This window comes from Canis lupus, chromosome 7 (assembly GCF_011100685.1).
Source record: "Canis lupus familiaris isolate Mischka breed German Shepherd chromosome 7, alternate assembly UU_Cfam_GSD_1.0, whole genome shotgun sequence".
Classification (NCBI taxonomy): domain Eukaryota; kingdom Metazoa; phylum Chordata; class Mammalia; order Carnivora; family Canidae; genus Canis; species Canis lupus.
This window is the reverse complement of record NC_049228.1, coordinates 80,206,285-80,222,424: the sequence shown is the minus strand read 5'-3', so window position 1 is coordinate 80,222,424 and position 16,140 is coordinate 80,206,285. Positions and strand designations below refer to the sequence as shown.

The window sequence follows — 16,140 nt, the reverse complement described above, 5'->3', positions numbered from 1 at the left end:
CCTACCATAATTACGGTGCCCAGTGGCCGGAATTACCTGGTAATTGTATTTTCTGGATTTTGGAAACCCCATTGGTTTTCACTGTTGCTGCCGGAAACCTCTTTTAAGTGTCTGCCTAAGCATCATCCCAGAGCTACTGTCAGCTTGACCAGGGCAGCCTGAACCCCTCACCCTCCTCTCAGCAGCCCTGTGCCTTCCCTCTGCACAGAGCCTGCTAAAGCCAACAGGGGCCTCAGCGGGAATCTAAGATGCCACAGAGCAGCACAGAAAGAGAACTCTGGGGTCCCAAAGGCCAATGATTTGGAGCCCGTCACTCGTGCTCTCTGAAACATTCATAGAAATACTCACCTGAGTGGTCACCACGGAGAAGGGGCTAAGGTCCCACACACAGAGCACAAGGCCTGGCACAGAGTAGATGCCCCACAGGTAGTGGCTGTCACCACCCAGGCCTGCACCTAAGTTTATTGATAGACAGAAGCCGGGGAAGTGCGACTGGACAAGGTCATGCTCTCAGCCTTTTGATCAGCGCTTTACACACATTTCCTTACTCATGCCGTGAAACAAGACACAGAGTTACCCGAGACTCAGAGAGGTTAGGGGAGTTCACAAGGTCACCCAGGCTAGCAAATGGCCAAGCTCGTACTCATACACCCGGAGAAGACTGGAGGAGGGGTCCAAAGACCATCTCTGCCTGTTTGGTCCCCGCAGACCGAAAAATGAGAGGAAGCAATGCAAGAAGGAATAGATGAAAGGGCTTGAAAGTCTGAGTTCAGGAACATCCCCGAAATCCTGTTGAAACGGTATCATTGCCGAATTCCCCCAGCCTTGCCACCGCCGAGGAGACCTGGGCTGTATTTCCTGGGACTAATATGGGTCAGAGGAGCTTTGCAGGCAGGAGTCTGCTGTGGGGAGGAACAAGGATGTTGGTAGAGCAGAGATAAATCCAGAAGGCAATACCCCAACCTGATATTTTGTAGTCAGACACAAAGCACCCTCCGGCATCCTGGCCACTTGGGGGACACACGAAAAGAGCACCCGACCCTGTTTCTTATCCAGTGGAGAGGTGAGAAAGTTAGATGTGAAAAGAGGCAGAAGACTGAGCCCAGATGTGAGGGAGGAGAAGCGATGCCTGGCAGAGGCCTGGTCGTGTCTACATGGTGAATGGGTGAATGCGTGAGCGAGAGTTAGTAGGCAGAGACAGGAGCAAGGAGGGCAGCAGACTCGGGGTGGCACTGCCCCCTCTGTGCCCCTCTGTGTCTTCCCAGGAACACTGCTCAGGGGATCCTGCAGCCCAAGTGCCCCTCTCTGCTCGTCTGAACCCCGGGCCCCCACGTAGAAGCGTCTCAGGCTCTGAGTCGGGGAGCATCCCGATGCCTGAGCCTCGGGCTGGACATGACGGCGCCCGCACAGGCCCCGGTGGGCTGTCAGAGGGAACGCAGGCGGTCAGCCAGTGAGGACAAAGCAACAGTGTCTGCCTCATAACAGACAAGACGCAGGCGTGTCGAAAGAGCAGGACAGCCGCCATCCTGGATCAGGCCCTAGACGAGAGAAAAGACACTAAAGACCATTTTGAGGACAGAGATAACTTTGGGAAATTAGAATATGGCCTAGGTATTACCCGATGATGTTGCCCCAAAGTAAAATTTCCCGAATATGAGGACCGATTGTGGGTGTGTTGGAGAACATCCTTGTTCTTAGGACATACCTCGTGCTGAAGTAGCAAGGATGAAGTGTCCTGGTGTCTGCCACTAAGAGCCGCAAGTAGTTCAGCAGGAGACTAGAAACAAAATCAATAAATGTGTGTCGACAGAGAGACAGAGATAAAGAGACACAGACAGAGGCAGAGAGAGAGCAGGGCTCCCTGCTAATCAGTGAATAATCCAGGGGAAGGGCTCACTAAATACTCACTTTATATTTCTTGCATCTTCTCCGTAAGGTTGTGTTTTTCAAGATAAAACTTTGGGGGGAATTATTTTGAAATAGATTTTTTTCGAAGAAAAGCTGAGCCTTCCGAAGTCAGCCTGTGCTGAGCAGGAGCACAGAGTGAACATGTGGTCTTGCAAAGGAGGAGATGGGTGGATCCGAAATGAGGGAGGCCCCATCTGGATCCGTTGCACCTTTAGGGTGTTAGGGTAATGCAACTGCTGTTTCCTCTTAGTTTTGAGTTTTAAATGAGATAATATACATAAATATATATACAATTGTGTTTTGTAGATGATCCGATGGGATGCATGGATGGTAGTGATGTACATGCTACACCACTGGGGAGAAGAGATGGTCAGAGGGGCTTTGGGAGGCAAATCTTAAATATTTTTTTATATATTTATTTATTTATTTATTTATTTATTTATTTATTTATGATAGTCACAGAGAGAGAGAGAGAGAGGCAGAGGGAGAAGCAGGCTCCATGCACCGGGAGCCCGATGTGGGATTCGATCCCGGGTCTCCAGGATCGCGCCCTGGGCCAAAGGCAGGCGCCAAACCACTGCGCCACCCAGGGATCCCTTGGGAGGCAAATCTTAACGAAAGAAGGTTCTTCACACCCATGGCTGGTGCTGTGGCAGAGGTAATCTGATTTAGTTTTTCCTTCCTTCCTTCCTTCTTTCCTTCCTCCCTCCCTCGCTCCCTCCCTCCCCCCCTTTCTTTATCCTACTATGTGTGTTAAGTTCAGTAAGTGACGGGCAGTAAGAGAGGACAGAGAATGAGAGAACCTTTATACTTTGATCCCTCAGGGCCAGAACTTTCAGAGAACTTCCCTGGAGGCAACCTGCGACAAGGACTTCAAATGTTCTACAAATCAATGCAATAAAATGACAACTACCATATAATTAAGGTGCCGCTCAATTGGGGCTCACCAAGACCTGGCAGTGAGAGGACCAAGCATGAAGCATGAGGTTTTTTGGTTGTTTTTTTTTTTTTTTTAATTTTTTTTACATTTGCTGAGGATAATTGATGATGTGAAAATCCCAGATTATTTCTTTTCTTTTCAAAATGCTTTCTTTTTTTTTTTTTTAGAGCAATTTAAGTTCACAGCAAAAGCAAGCAGAAAGTAGAGAGTTCCATAGACCTGCTGTTCCCACTCTGCACAGCCTCCCCCGGTATCAACAACCCCTCGCCACAGGGGAGCATCCGTCACAGCTAATGAACCTGCAATGACGTGTCACTATCACCCAAAGTCCATAGTTCACATTAGGGTTCACTCTTGGTGCTGCACATCCTATGGGTTTGAACAAATGTATGATAGTATGTGGAGACTACCATTTAGTACCATACACAATAGTTTTACTGCCCTAAAACTCCCCCGTGTTTCACCTCTTCATTCCTCTCTCCCCCACCCCCCCAACCCTTGGCAACCGATCTTTCTAACTATTTCCATAGTTTTGGATTTTCCAAAATGTCCTACAATTAGAATCATACAGTATGTAGCCATATGCATTTCCGGTTCCTTCATGTCTTTTCATGACTTGATGAGCTCATTTATTTTTAGGGCTGAATAATATTCCATCGTCTGTGGGCCACAGTTTGTCCATCCACCGACTAAAGAACCTTGTGGTCACTTCTAAGTTTCAGCAGTTATGAATTAAATTGCCATAAACATCTGTGTGCAAGTGTTTGTGTGAACACAGTCATCAACTCTTTTGGGTAAATACCAAGGAATGCTGTTGCTGGATCATATGGTAAGAGTATGTTTAGTTTTGTGAGAAACCTACCAAATGGTCTTCCTCAGTGGCCATACCATCTACATCCCACAAGCAATGAATGAGAGTTCCTGTTGCTCTGCATCTTGAGCAATGGTCTCTGGAAAGTTTAAGTAATTTTTATGTTCACTCCTCTATAGGTAGGGTGTTCCCCTCTACCCAGCTTCTTTCTTTCAAGATTCTTTTTTTTTTTTCTTTCTCTTTGATTTTCAATAGTCTGAATATTATATGCCTAGGTTTAGGTGTAGTTTGTTTTGTTTTGTTTCATTTTTGGCATTTATATGGATGGTGTTTTCTAAGATTCCTGGATATGTGATTTGGTGTCCAAAAATGATTTGGGGAAATTCTTGGTCATTATTGCTTCAAATATTGCTCCTGTCTCTTTCTTTCATTCTTATCTTTCTGGTAATCCTATTATACGTATATTATAACTTTTAAAGTTGTCTCACAGTTCTGGGATATTATTTTTTTTAAGATTTATTTTTATTTATTTTAGAGAGGGGGGAAGGGGCAGAGGCAGAAGGAAAGAATCTGAAGCAGATGCCAGGCTGAGCGTGAAGCATGACATGGGACTCGATCTCACAACCCTGAGACCATAACCTGAGCCAAAACCAAGAGTCAGATGCTTAATCGACTGTGCCACCTAGGTGCCCCCCTTTTTTTCAGTCTTTTTTTCTATTTGCTCTTCTGTTTTGGAAGTTGCTATTGACAAGCAACTCAAGCTCATAGATTCTTTCCTTGGCCATGTGCAGTCTACTATTGAGACGATTAAAGGCATCATTCATTTATGTCACAGTGTTTTTTATCTCTAGCATTTATTTTTTATTCTTTCTTAGAATTTCCATCTTTCTGCTTACATTTACCAGACTCAGATATGGCAGGGATATTGGAATTATGAGACTAGTACATTTAAAACAACTGTGATTAATATGCTAAGGGCTCTAACAGATGAAGTACACAGATGTAGAGCATCTTGCATTTCTGTAGGGCCCTCTCCCGCACCCTCCAAATCAGACCGCACCCTGTCCTCTGCCCTCCATCCTCAATCAGAAAGCCAGATCACGCTCATGCAGCATAGCAGGGCTGTTCAGGCTTTCATCATTCCAAAATTCTGCAGCATTAAGGCAGAGCATAACTGCTATAAAAGAGGAAAGGCTGTCCTTCTAAGATAAAATATATCCCAGTCTACCTCAATTAAGGTTTCCACTCCCAATGATTCCTCCTGTTAACATCTACCATTACAGTGTCTCCCAAGAATCCATTGTGACCTACCCTGACTTTCAGATGTCACATTAACAGATTAAAGCTTACTGAATGCTCATGCCTATAAGCAATGGGTCTTTGGAAGATGTCCAGTACTTCTGTGTTGTTTGTATGCTGGAACAGATAGTGAACATGAGTTTGTAACTCTATTTTCATTCCATTTCAATAATAAAAAATTTCAAGCACTTTCCACAATTCTGACACTAAGTAGTTAGTTGAGATACAACCATGTGGAGAGATGTGGTCTCCACCTCCAAGGAAATCACAGACTTACAGAGACTCAGTAACTGATAGAGTCCCACCAGTGGAAGGCTCAAGGAACTATCTGGGTTACAATCATCCCCCTTCAAAAATAAATAAACATTATTTCGGTAGATGGAAGGATGGATAGATACATAAATACATACATACACACATACATACATACATAGCCGAATGGGTGGATAAATGCTCCTTTCTCTATTAAACCCATGAGTATCCCACATTCACCAAGGAGGGATCCAGGAGTGGCCTCAAAAATCAAATCCAGAAAGTACCTGCAAAGGATCAGCCCAGGTAAAAAAAGGCCATTCCTAACTATAGCCTAATAAACATCCTGCAGCATTAGAATTACATAAGGAGTTCTCAAAAGTACAGACGACGTACAAGCTCCCTCCCTAGAGATTCTGATCCAGTGAGGATATAATCCTAGGTATCTGTATATATTTTTTTATGCTCCTGAGATTGTTTTGATTCAGAGTGGAGTTTGAGAGCCACTAGGACGGATTCCCAGATCTAGCAGGTGAGAGTCAGGAAGCCATAGATCTAGGCAGAGTAAACACAAGGAAGATAGAAAACTCCTTGATAAGGCACAGCCAGGGCAGAAAATTGGGCTCCTTGCATGCCTTCAATTGTAGGTAGAATTGGGCCTCAACTCTGAAATGGACCTTAGTGTGCTAGCAGGTGCTCAGAGCTCTATGTGACTCTATTAAAGCACCATGGCTCTGAGAGGATTTAAGGTTGACCTCATACTGTTCACCCATGATTGTCAATCAGATCTCATGGTATAACTTCCTCTGTGAAGAAATGAACCTATGGAAGAGGGAGAAATCAGCTCAATATTTGCACAGGGAAAAGTATTAGTTTTCTACTGTGGAAATGTGAACCTGTCACTACAATGATTATCTTCCCTATATAAACCCTAAAAGGTTGGTACTATTGAGCAACATCTGCATAATTGATCATTATCTTGTCATTGGCATGTCCTAAGGTCATCAAAAACTGGTGACAGCTTCACTCTGGTTTTCCTTCACTGGCATCTGTCACTGTCCTGGCTCCAGAAAGCCCAGTCCACAGCTAGAGCCAAGTGCCATCTCATGAGAAAAATTCAAGCCTTTCAACTTCACTTAAGAACATACAATATGTGGAGGCCACAGGCTTTATCTTTAGTGAATAAAAATTCAGTCCCGCCTGGGTAAACAATAAACTAGGTTTTTGAGTTTAAGATACAACATTGGACAACGTGAACTGTTAAGAAAATCTATTTTGCTGAAACTGAACTCTTCCCACCGTTAATTAGAACATGATTGTTCTCATTAACAAAGGAATTCATGCCTCACAGAAGAGTCATCCACCAGACTCCCCGAAACATGGAGTTCTTCCTTCCTTTCTCTCAGGGGCAGAGCTATTGCATGAAACCAGGCACACCTGGGTGCTTTCATGGACAACGTTCACACACTTACGCTTTAATTTATAATGTGTAGAGCCCTTGAAAGTAACAAAATTATATCTGACTAAATTGTCCCCAAGGTAAGAATGATGGAGTACCATGTACCTGGTTTGTCCCTGTTTTCCTGAAGCACAGTGTATCTGACATAGACCCTGTGCCTCTCTGGATTATTTTCCTGACTTCCTTCCCAAGGTTCTGCTTATCTCCTGAACCATGTTACTGCCACTGCTTTTAACAATTTCTCCAAGGGGATAGGAACCCAGGCGAGGCCCCAGACTGCATGGCCAAATGGTACCACGTACCACACTGAGGTGGCCTCCATTTCTAGGCTTGGATAAAATGCCACAGTCAGAGCATGGGGTGTGGCCCTCTAAGCAGCTGCCATGGAGGCAGATAATGTAACAGGGGGTTAGCATCCGCTAGGAAATGGAAGGGGGATAGGATGATAAATTTCTCCTCATTTCCCCCTTCTGCGAGCTACTCTGAGGACTAGTCTCTCCTTAAAATCCTTTTGGGGAAAATCTGAGGTGCAGTGTGAATGTGCATATGCCAATTGAGTTGCGTGTCTTTTTGTGGCTAGTTGCCAAGCAATGGCCAGCGTGGTAACGTATGGCATCGCTTCCCATGTTCCTTTGACTCACTTTCCCTTCTTCTTCACTCTCATCTCAAAGGTCTTGCACTTTGCAAATATAACATCAGCACTTTAATTCTTGGCTAAAGTCCTGCTTTCTAGAAGACAAGCTAAAACAATTGTCCAAGAATGGTTCTAAAACAGTCTTCAAGATGGAATTAGGGATAAGAACAGGCCACCTGTCTGAGAGGAATAGGTACTCCACTGTTAGGGGCACATGGAAGGCTAATAATCCCTTGGCATGTGGTAGACTCATGATTTCTCCAACTTTCATTGTCGTTAATGGAGATTGAATATAGACAGAGGGAGGTCAACGCCCTGGGAGCCCAAGGGGTCATGACATTCAATCAACATAGAAACATATGTTATGATGAGGATTGTGGGTTAGGGGAGATACTTACTACAACATTAAAGATATTTAAGTAAATAACAGCTCAGGGAAGCCAATTTAAGGCATGATCTAACATCCAGATGCCTCCTAAAGCAGTATGAAAGGAAATCTTTATTTCCTGCAGCCTTGGGAAAGATTGTGCTGAAAGTTTGGGCAAGGATCCGATTCTAGGCTGTGCAGAGCTGCCATGGAGATGAAACGCAGAACCTCAGCAAATACTCTATGTCAAGTCAGGGCCCTAGTAGGGAAAGTGGAGGACTCTGAGTCCTGGGATGGAGTCATTTGAGTGAAGGAACTCGAACATCTCAAAACTCCAAATTCCCTTCTGCCATCCTTCCCCAAGAGGCAGCACCTTCACCTTCACTTTCACCTTCACCAGAGAAGCTAGCCTCCACTTGCCTGGAGAATACGCAGTGCTTTCACCTGAAGCAGTTTCTTCACAAGATGATGCTTGTCCTCCTGAATACAAGCTAACGTCCACCAACCTTCATTGTCTTCAGACTGACAGCCAAAGTCAGGTCTCAGCAAGAGTAGATGGAGGAGCAAAATCCCTGTTTCGGGGAGGGATAGTCCAGATAGATAAGAAATTACAAAGCTAGTGAGAACTAGGGAAGATAATGGAAGTGAATATTAAGGATGCTAAGGAGTGGCAGTGAGAGTTTCCTGATCCATAAGGATCTATGGCAGTAATTCATAGATTATGGTGTCCTGGGGTGAGGTCAATGGACGGTCATCAGAATGTTGTTGTATTTACACACTCAGAAAAACACTTAGATTTGCCAAATAGAAGGATGTTAACCATGGAAAGAAAAATGGTGGCCCACACCTCTTGGCCAATTCACAGGCACAGACCCCATTGGGGAGGGAATTCCAGGACACAGGCATGAACCCCATTGGGGAGGGAATTCCAGGACCCCAAGTCCTGGCCAATGACCAAAGTCAGCCTCATGGAAGACCCAGTGCAGCTGCAAATCCACCCTGTGGTTATTCGTCCAGTTCCCAAGTACATAGTTAAGACAGGTAGGCTTAGCATATGGTTACCACCGGCAGACCCCTCACAGCTTGGCCTGATTCGTGGAGTAGGGGTCGTTATGGTAGGAAGGACCAAGGGGACACCCTGAAATTTCCCCACAGCAGCCTCCAAGATGAATCAGAGGCAGTATGACATTTCTGGAAGAATTGTAGAGATTAGCGTCACCACCAAAGATTTGAAAGATGAGAAAGGTGTATTGTAGTCTCATCCAATTCACCCACAACAGTGGACTACGTAAGATTAACTCCATTTTCAGCTGCTGGTCTGAATACGGATCTTTACTGGGGCAGATCAACACAGTGCCTGACAATCTATCAGCAGCGAGAGTCAAACAGAGTTTATCTTTCATTAGCAGGAACAACAGCACACACTCACTGTCATGCCTCGGGGCTGTGTCAACCCTCTTGCTCTCTGTCATGACACAGCAGAACATCATGCTGATCCACTGTGCTGGTGACATCGTGCCATTTGGAACTGGCAAATAGGAACTGGACAGCATCCCAAGCGCACTGAGACACGTGCATCGGGAAGAAAGCGAGAGACCAACTCCATAAAGATGCAGGAACATGCCACACTGGCGAGTTCTATAGTGTTCCACTTATCTGGGATATGTGGGGACATCCCCCTGAAGGTAGAGAACAAGTATCTTTGCCCCTTGCACCTTATGGCACTAGGATAGAGACATAATGCCTGGGAGTTTCTTTGGATTTTGAAGGCAACGCAGTCTAAACGTCTGTTCCATTTCTCTGATAGCTCAGAAAACCACCAGTTTTGACCATTCAAAACAAGTTCAAGTTGTGGTTCCAAGTAGTCTGTTCCTTGGGCCATGTGACCAACAGATCAAAAGGTGCTTTAGGTATATCTCTGCTGGATAAGAATGTATAGTCCTCAAGAGAAAGATCACAGCACAGAGCCCACAGATTCTAGAACAAGGCCATGCACTATGCTGGAGAGGTGTACTGTTTGAAAGGCAGCTCCTGGCATAATACTGGACCCTGAGTGGGTCCAGTCAACCACCAGACACCCCATTCTTATGCGATCTGATTTCCCGGTGGGGCTGGGTTGTTATCTAACCTACAAAGATGTAAGTTTGGACATAGACACCAGCAATCCATCATGCGATGGGAGTGGTATATTGGGATGTAGCCTTTGACAGAGCCAGAAAGATTAAGTAAACCATATAAACAGCTACCTGGACTCTCATTTTCCTTATTTCTGCTGCACCACTGACTCTCCCTCAATCCATGCCTAAAGCCTCCTCTGAGGTGCCCTCTGCCTCACTGGACTCAGTCTTGGATCACAGAACAGGATTGCTGCTGCATCATTCCCGAATCAAGAGGGGTCCTTAAAGGTGATGGTCAAAGGTGATTCTTCCAGTGAACCAAGCTGGACCCAGCACACTTGGTCCTCCACTTGAGTGGAGGGAGTGGTGGCCTGAGTCATAGATGTGCACTGCCTTCTTTGCAGTATTTGGATGATTTGGCCAGCTATCAAGGGCCTAGAGGAAACAGAGTAGAGGGTCAGAGACAAGGAAATCTGGGGAAGAGACATGTGGATGGACCAGTGGACATGGGTACCTGAGCACATGAATTCATCTTTGGGTCTCATATTGGTGCTGAAGAACATCTGCTCACCTGGGGCAGTCAGCCAGCAGCTGGACAAGATGGCCTATCCTCAGCCTGTCACTCAACCTCTGTCCTCAGCTACCTCAATATTTGTTCAATGCATCTGTGAACAGAGGGGTCAAAGTGACAAGGATGTAGGTCATCACAAAAGTCCAAAAACAGGGGCTTCCTTTTCCCAAGGCTGACTTATTTGTGATTGCTGACTGTCCAACCTGCCAGCAGAAAGACCCATGCTGAGTCCTTGAAGTGAGGTCATTCACCATAGAGACCAGGAAGCTGCATGGGGCAGGTCACTTACATTAGACTGCTTCCACTTTGGAGCTGGTGGCAACTTGTCCTTCCTCACATTGACACCGGTTCCAAAAGAGGATTTTTTCCAGGGTAAAACATTACACACACACACACACACACACACACATACCAGCATGTGGCACAGTACTAAAGGCATTGAACAATTTGTTGGAGAATGAATGAATGAATGCTGGAAATGTGTGAGTCAGAGAGTGAGGGTCATGTGACTTCAGGAAGACCAGTGAAGCCTCTCCCCCCCAGTCTCCTTCCCCCTGTTCCTCAGTCCAGGCCACAGGGCAGGCTTTTCAATGGACCATCACGTTCCTTATTCAGCTACAGCCCCCAAATGAAATCTCTCGCTTCCAGCCTCTTCCTTCCAGGTGGAAGGCACCTGTGTCGGTCGCCGTCATCTTTCATCTGGGTAAAGACCTCTGACAGACTTGGACACGAGCAGTGCAGCTTTCTATCTTGTTGAGCCACTGAGAGTTTGGGATTATTTGTTACAACAGGTAGCCTTACCTGAATGCAACAGGAAGATGGGTGTGAATGCTATTATGAAAAATGGACAGAGACCGAAACATCAAATGATAAGAAAAACACACGTAACAGAAAAGCCTGTAGTTCAGCACACCTAGAGACTGATTTGTGGTTCAACCTCTCACAGGCTGTGTAGCTCTGGGCACATCATTTAACATCACTGTGCATCAATGTTTGTATCTGTTAAATGAAAACGCCTGTGAGTTTATCACAAGGATAAGAGATAACATTCATCACGCGCCAGGCATGTTTGCTGGCACAGTAGGTGCTCCGTGAACCCTCACTCTCGTTATTACTAAGCCATGGAGTTGCACGGTAAGTAACATCGGAGCCAGGGCAGAGCCCCATCTTCAGGAGCCTCGTCTAGAACAGTCCTCATGCACATCCTGTTTTCCCTAGCTCTGCTTTGTGCTGTGGGCAGATGGCCATCCTATCACTATAAGGAAACCCCCATTAGAATGTACATTTCTGAAAACCTTTCCTGAACACTCTTTGCCTGAACACATTTGAAGAGATGGCATGAGGCAGGCATGACCGAAATCGTGCGACCCTGAGTCTCGTTATAACAAAATTTGACTATATTTTGAACAAAGGTGATGAAGAGGTCACCCACGATGACCAAAGCTATCATATTCCACTCTGCACTTCTTAGATTTAAATGTTGTCAATAAATAAATAAATAAATAAATAAATAAATAAATAAATAAATAAATATTGCCTGTTTCCACGGCTATGTGAGCCAGCCACAAACTCTAGTAAATTCTTGTATTCTTTCAACTTCCGTAATTGCTGCACCCTCTGGTGGATGTGAGTGTAATCAGGTCTGCGGATTCCTAGATTTGGAGTGGGGGGGGGGGGGGGAGATGAAGGAAAGATGGGGGAAGGATGGAGGAAAGATGCAGGAAGATGATGGGGAAAGATGAGGGGGAAAGATGATGAGGGAAAGATGATGAGGGAAGGTGATGGAGAAAAGATGGGGGAAAGATGGGGAAAGATGAAGTGGATGGAATGTGGGAACCCTCTCCTGTGAAAGATCTGGGTAGTCACACTCACACTCACACATACACTTAAGGAAGACCAGGTTGGTGTGTGTGCAGCCCAGGGCAGAGTATGAGTCAGGGGGACTCTGCCCAGAGGTAGATGAGGGAGGTGAGGAGAGGGGTTGGCAGGCATGGGGAGGAGCAAACATACCAACCAGGAAAACCAGAGGATTCAGAAGTGGACTCAGATAAGAGGAAGGAGGCAAAACGATGAAAGAATAAGTCAGGAAGTCCCTCCTGGTTCCAGATGACAGGCCACATCCAGGCTGCTGCGGGCTTCTCGGCCCCCTGACGTCTGCACCATCCGCCATGGGCCACGCGGTTTTCTCCTCTACTGTGCCCGTCCTGTCTCACCCCTGCACTGACCAGAGAGGTTGGCTCACTACCTCCTTGGCGAAGGAACCAGTGCAGGTGAGGACATCTGAAATCTTGCACCTGCTGAGATAATGCCTACGTCCTCTCCACCCCACTCCACTCCCCTCCATAGAGATTCATTCCTTGAGAGAAACCTTTCCTGATTTTCAAAGCAGAATATAAGTAGACCTAGAAAAAGTAGATTTTAAAGCGTAGGAAGATCTGGATTAAGCAAAGATAAGCAGTTTTCTACACTGCAGGCCTTCTCCAAGCCTTAAGCACACTGACTTGCTCTGAGAGTCAGCCGTAGGGAGGTAGAGGCTGGGTTTCCAACGTGACTTGAGCACTGTAACCTACTTTTTAAAGAGCATCTTGAAAGCCCTTGAGAAGCACTTCCTTAAACAACGGGCAAGGACCTTCCTGGTAAGGTCCAGGGGGCAGGGCCCTGTGAGAGAAAGGGTAGTAGTGTTCTAGGTGCCAAGGGACCAGAACTCCCCCTCAGGCCTTCCGCTCTGGGTGCGCCTTGGGGTGCATTCCTCTCACTTCCTCGGATTCCATTTCCTCATCTGCAAAGTGAGGAGTTTAGAGAGATCCGTGGTTTCCAGACTGTTCCAGGGAACTTGGGGCTTCAGTGAGGCATTTTGTTGATTCCACAACAGTCACGAAAATTTCCCCTCAATTAAGAGAATGGGAGCTCCCGAGGGAATCCACTATTCTCCTTTTCCCTATTTCACATGGAAGACTTCCCAGAGATTTCTTTCAAACAAAATAGTTTATTTGTTAAGCCTGGTTGACAACCTCTAGGATATTTGATCTCCAGGACAGTTCCCGGCATCTCTAGCTGTGCCAGCCTGTCAACTAGAATCCAGGTAGAACAGTCTGGAATTATAAGGTTTACTAGCATGGATGGTGGCTAGCTGTGCTGCGGGCCAAGCCACACGATGGCACCCAGGTCATTCAGGTGTTGGGAATCGAGGAAGAATGGCTGGGGCCGCAGTGGGACTCTGAATGGGACACACGGTGGGGGAGACAGGGGTGGCCCTGGGAGGGCAATGGGAGCTGAATCCAGCACACAGGGTCCCGCAGCTGGAGTCACCCTTCCCTGGGTCACTGCATCCGAGTCTTCCTTTCCTGTCTCCCAGTCACCTCTCCTGCTCAGCCCCCCACCCCCGTGTTATTAAATAATCTTCCCCAAGTATCCCCTTCCTTGCTCCTCAGTCGCCCACAAACCCGCGAGGACGCACAGCAGCCCTTCCAAGTGTTCCACGGTGAGCTCCCAGCCACATCCCAGGCACCTGCTGTGTCCACTAGCTGGCAGACAAAATTGTGGGTTCAAGAAAAAAAGAAACCCACACTAAAACGACCCAATCCTTAAAAACAAATGACACGAGAGCCTTACATATCATATCTGTGGGCTTCAATGAAAATGGAACTTAGCGGACAATGCATAACTTTAAATATATTAGAAAACTAGAAAGAAGGTCAAGTAACTAAAAACACAACTCAAGGGTCACATGTTTCATATTTTAATGTCCCTGTGATGCCTCCTGACAGCCAGGCGGGCCAGAGAGGATGCCCCCCACCAAAACCAGAACAAAACAAAAAGCCCACACATAACCTCTTGGACCAAACTTGGATCAAAGCAGCCATCACGGGTCATGGCCACGAACATGAAAATCCGCTCCCCGGGGATCCCTGGGTGGCTCAGCGGTTGAGTGCCTGCCTTCAACCCAGGGCGTAATCCTGGAGTCCTGGAATTGAGTCTCATGTCGGGCTCCCTGCATGGAGCCTGCTCCTCCTTCTGCCTGTGCCTCTGCCTCTCTCTCTCTCTCTCTCATGAATAAATAGATAAAATCTTTTTAAAAAATCCGCTCCCCACTCCCCCAAAAGACTCACCCCCGTGAGAGGAAGACAGACGCCCTTCGGAGCAGATGCCAGGGTGGCAGGTGGGAGAGTGTCCCTCCTGGGGAAGAGACGTCCCCGAGCTGGCACCTGTAGGGCGCTGCAAAGTGGGTAAGGACGGAGCAAGGGGGCGGGTGGGCATCTCAGAAAGGCGGCAAACACTTCATTTCAGCAGGAAGGAGCGTGGCTTTGAAGAGAATTACTGGAAACAGAAGGCAAACCCAGCAGGGCAGGTGGCAGGCGCGCTGGGAGCAAGTGAAAGAGAAAGCTCGGGTGGAGGGAGGGGCCCTGGGGAAGCCAGTCTCAGAAATCGCTGCGGACAGGCAGCAGGTGGAGGAGAGAGCATGCTGGGAAGCGTGGCCTGCAGATCCTGGCCTGGAAGGCAGGGGGAGGTGGGCTGGGACAGGAAACCTCCTGGCACCAGCTTGGTGGCTCTGGGACGAAGAAGTGGCTGCAGAGACAGAGCTGAGCCACTGAGCCTTGAGCTGGGAAGAAGGCTCAGCCCTTCTCCTCCCCAAGCCCCTACTCGCTCCCAACAGAACCTCCTGAACCTCCTGCCGCCTGGAAAAGCCACAGCTGCTGCCAACAGGAGGGACAGGGCACGCCCAGCCCAGTCGCCCAAGAAGTTACCTTCAGGGAGATTTTTTTTTTTAAGATTTTATTTATTCATGAGAGATGCACAGAGAGAAGCAGAGACACAGGCAGAGGGAGAAGCAGGCTCCCTGCGGGGAGCCCGATGTGGGACTCGATCCCGGGACTCCAGGATCACGCCCTGGGCCAAAGGCAGGCGCTCAACCGCTGAGCCCCCTGGATGTCCCCACCTTGAGGAAGAGTAACAGGAAACCAGCAGCCCCGGAGCCAGAGCGCCTTCGTGCTTGCTTCCTGGGCCCTGGGTCACCTCCAGTTTCAATCTGACGACAAAGGGCGGATCCCTGGCAGCCCACAGCCAGCCCACCCGCAGGGCCTCCTCTAGAGGGCACCTGGCCTCTTCCCCCTGCCCCAGGCTCTTTCCAGAACCTCTCCGCTCACCGTGAGAGCGGCCGACAGAGAGCGGGGAAGCTGAGGCTCCCAGGCCAGGCCTCAAGCAAAGGAAGACGGCTTTGTCCTTCAGCCCTCTGTCCGCTGCAGAGGTGCAGACCTGCCCAGTGCAAGTCTGTTTCATGAAGTTCTACTGGATGCGGCCCTGGGAGAGAGAACCTAACACATTTCCAGGAAAACGCATTAGAGCTGGTGAAACTGTTGTTTTTAGAGTCCAAGGACAAGTCATTGCAAGAGTTGACAGAGTAATCAAAGTTCACCGGGTGGATTATGGAGACAGCAAAGGTCTGACTCAAGGGGACACTAATGAAGCTGCCGAGAGAAGCTTGTGCAAACAGGACCAGGCCGGGCTCGGACAGGGGGACACGACCGGAGGAGCCACAGGGTTTTGTCGCGTGTTGCTGCGTCCCAGTGAAAACGAGTGACTGTCTGGAGCTCCAGCGCTTGGTTTTGGCTGTCACAGGTGCACGTGTACTGCTAAAAACATGAATCTGAAAATAAGGAAGAGTTCCTGGGACCCGACTGAAATGAGTTCTGTTGAAAAAGAGAAAAACTGGTATAGTTGAAATGTTCTCCTTTCTGTATAAAATGAAACCAGGTGGGGATAAATGACTCGGCGGTTAAAGAGT

The 16,140-nt window shown here is 47.4% G+C and overlaps 2 long non-coding RNA genes across 3 annotated transcripts in view; one reads left to right on the top strand and one right to left on the bottom strand.

Moving 5' to 3' along the window:
* Positions 1–374: 374 nt before the first annotated feature.
* LOC102157270 lies at positions 375–15,025 on the bottom strand. The gene is made up of 3 exons (XR_005362734.1): positions 14,468–15,025; positions 1,706–1,777; positions 375–1,538 (listed from the first exon to the last, which is right to left on the bottom strand). It is a non-coding gene; the product is annotated as an uncharacterized LOC102157270 (long non-coding RNA).
* The window catches only part of LOC119876461, a 13,764-nt gene continuing 12,425 nt past the window's right edge, over positions 14,802–16,140 (top strand). For both annotated transcript variants that reach the window (XR_005362736.1, XR_005362735.1), the window contains exon 1: positions 14,802–16,067. This is a non-coding gene — a long non-coding RNA (uncharacterized LOC119876461). The remainder of the gene's footprint in view (positions 16,068–16,140) is intronic.